The 3,324-nt window shown below is 39.0% G+C and overlaps 1 long non-coding RNA gene across 1 annotated transcript; it reads right to left on the bottom strand.

The window, feature by feature from the left end:
• Positions 1–2,411: 2,411 nt before the first annotated feature.
• On the bottom strand, positions 2,412–3,066 carry LOC147650346 (uncharacterized). Its single transcript, XR_015276724.1, has 2 exons — positions 2,991–3,066; positions 2,412–2,705 (listed from the first exon to the last, which is right to left on the bottom strand). It is a non-coding gene; the product is annotated as an uncharacterized LOC147650346 (long non-coding RNA).
• Between the last annotated feature and the right edge of the window lie 258 nt (positions 3,067–3,324).

Genomic DNA, 3,324 nt, shown 5'->3' with positions numbered 1-3,324 from the left:
TTGTGCTTTTGCCAAATGATAAAATAATGATTTTAACTGCCTGGCATTCTCTGCTCTGTCACAACATGGAGATTTATATAAGAATAGATGCAGGAACAAATGCTTCAGCTGTGATGCTTGCCTAGCGCAGTAATACAGTTCAGAGCAGTGACTCTCACCTTGTGGAGCAGAACCAGACCATGAATTTAACTAACCCAGGGCATACATCAAGTGTTCTCTGCTTAGGATAAACTCCCCTTCAAGTTAGAATTCGTGCAGTACAGAAGATGCATCTAATCCGAGGAAGTTTGGTTTCAGACACAGCACGTTGCAGAACTGATTGCTGTGAAAGCAGCACAGTCTGCAGAGACCTGGGGGCTGCTCCTCTGGTAATAAATCAGTGGGAAAGTCTCAGAGGCAACAGGGAAAAGGATAGGAAGAAAAGTCTTACAAAGCTCCAGTGACTCCAGAGTCTCTTCCTCTGAATAAGGGTATAGTCACATCTCAGCAGGTCTGGAATCAAATGCTGCTATCCACCCACGAATCACTGAAACACCTCCAGCCTTTCAAAGCCCAAATTCTGGGGCACAAGCTGGTGCTGCTGCTCTTTGTCATGGGTGCTTGGTACTGACACATGTGTGAACCTGGCTTGTCTTGCACCTGAGGTGCATCATTTGCATGAAATAAGTTGTGTATCTCTGAGGAACATTGCATCATCTCAGCAGACCTTTGACAGTCTTAGGGAAATGAAGACTTTATAACTTCCCCTGTAAATTGAGAAAAAATATTCCTATGGAGCTATCAAAACGTTCTCTTGTAACAAAAATTAAACTGTCTCTCAGATTTTTATTTAATTTTAGTGTTAGAATTATCTCCTGATTGATAATATACAATGTATTTGCAAACTGAAATGTCATTTCAAATTCCCAAAGATCAAAATATTCATATGAAATCAAATTGAATATTTTGACATTGTCAAAGCGCTGAAGTTCTTTATTTTCCCCTTGGAAAATCTGATAAAAATCAACACAAATGCATACAAAGATACAGTTTCATTAAAACAGAATTTTCTAATAGGAATATGTTCTGCCAAAAAGAAACAAGTATTTAGGGATCTTCAACATTGACTCTCTGGGTGAAAAGATTAGCTTAATTATTGTTTTGTTGGCTAAGGAAGTCGTTCAATTGAATAGTGCTATTGTCTTAATATAATGGCAGTATTTAAATCCTGTATTTACAAATAGGGGAGCAGACAGGAGGTTCCTCCAGCTGTGCCATCGATTTCCCCAAGACTAATAGGACAAGCTGATAGAAATTAAGCAAAGGGGAAGGAGAGAGCCTTCACTTCTTCTCCCTCCTGGCAATTTTGAAGATCATGAACGTTCTTAGTCAAGCACCCAGAGTGTTGCATGTAACAGATACTTACATATTAAATTTTCATGTATTTAGGTAATCCTTTTCAGTCTATTAGAATGCTATTAAATTCTCTCTCATTTTTGTCCTGTAGTACATCAAGTAATATCCCTCTTCTTCATATTTCTCTCATGCTTTTGAATTCCTTGATTATTTAAAAAAAAATAAGCAAGGTGAAAACAACTAAACCATTTTATCCATTTTGGTCCCACAGCCTGGACTTGACACAGAGAGGATCCTGAGTGGAAAGGGAGTTCAGTCATTTCTTGCCCCTTTTTCCCATCACAATTAATCAGGACGATGGATGCTTCATGCCCACTAAATGAGGAGGTTTATGGATAGTTCTTTGCAGTGCCACAGCACAAGCACCATCAGAGATGCTGGCGGATTCCCATATCCAATCTCTCATGCAAATAAATATTGACGATCCATTTCATTCAAATTATTAGTCACTGCTCCTCCTCCCTTCCCCTTCTTCCGTCTGTTAAAATTATTCATTTTTGAGAAGCATTAGGGGAATAATCCACAATCAACAACGTGTCCAGTGTTCAGCAGCATAACTGATCACAGACTCAAATATCCCCAGTGCCCCAGGCACTCGACTGGAGGGGACAGACAGCCTCCAACTACTGCGTGACTCTTCCCTGCAAACTGCCTTCAACAGCACGTTTAATATGCTTGAAATGAATCACATTCATTTTTATTCACCACAGATTTCTATATGATGTTAAAATCCTTCACTAACAATGAGCCTCAGGTTCTTTAGTTTTGGCTGGACAGACAAGTAGCACAGTATTTTCCTATCCCTTTATTTGGATGAATATACAAATATTTCTATGGCAGATACATGCATAAGCAAACTTACAAGTGGGTATTTGCAAATATGTTCGCCACTCTGAAATTAGCTCTCTACAAACAACCCTGCCAGTAAAACTCATTGTTAGAGTGTTTGCAGAGAGCTAACAGATGAGAGGGTGGATATAGCTGGACTGAGCTAATTTAAATACCCAAGCAAATAGTTTCTGAAGTTTTCCATTATTCTCCCAGTTTTATTTTCAAAACATTATGGAAGATAAAGATTTTGCACCTTCTTAAACTGCTGAGGACGAACAGGAAGATAACAGAAGGGTCATTCTCATTTTGGTGTCTCTCTGCACATGTTCTTGATCTCCATTCTGAGAGATCCTATCTTTGCAGCCTGGGGTTGGATTTTCTGTAGTTCCAGTGCATGGTCTGGCACAGCTGAAGTGTTCATTCACAAGGATCATGTTCCAGCCCTGGAATGGGGTAATTACTTCTTCTGCTGTTCACAACTGTGGGAGAGAAGGCAGAAATTTCCAGAGCAGCAGCCTTCAACCGTGTCTTGCACCAGCATTATCAACTCTCTCCACATGGTAGATAAGCAGTGGAATAAACCCACTTCATCCAAAACACCCCAGGATAGTTCCAGATAAGTACATCTGATCCAATAATTTCTGTGGACATTTTGTCTGTTATACTCAGGTGTGCCAAATTTTCTTTCAACAAGTAGCTTCTTTAACTGTGTTGCCAAACACATCTTTCACCTCTTTACTATTCCCCCTGCTCCTTAAACTTACTCTAATAACCAGCATGCAGGAGCACTGTGAATTGTTTGGATGCAGCACACTTCAGAGATACAGCTTTGAAGCAGCAACACTGAAATGGGAAATAAATGAAAGCTTTAAAAAAAAAAAATTAAATTCAAATGAATGTCTTCATATCCAAGAACATGAAGTGGCTTTGATTTCCAGGCCACATAATTTTCAGAATAATTAGTAGCAATGCTTCTTAATATATCATTTTAAATGATTATAGGAGGCAGAAAATAAGAGCATCTTTAGGGGACTTTAGTGCAATTTAACTAATATGCTTTCACTTCAAACATTCAGGTAATTCATCTTAACTTGTTCA

Source organism: Cyanistes caeruleus, chromosome 15, assembly GCF_971803275.1.
Source record: "Cyanistes caeruleus chromosome 15, bCyaCae1.hap1.1, whole genome shotgun sequence".
NCBI classification, from domain to species: Eukaryota; Metazoa; Chordata; class Aves; order Passeriformes; family Paridae; genus Cyanistes; species Cyanistes caeruleus.
The sequence above is the reverse complement of the archived record's forward strand: the minus strand, read 5'-3'. Positions and strand labels throughout refer to the sequence as shown.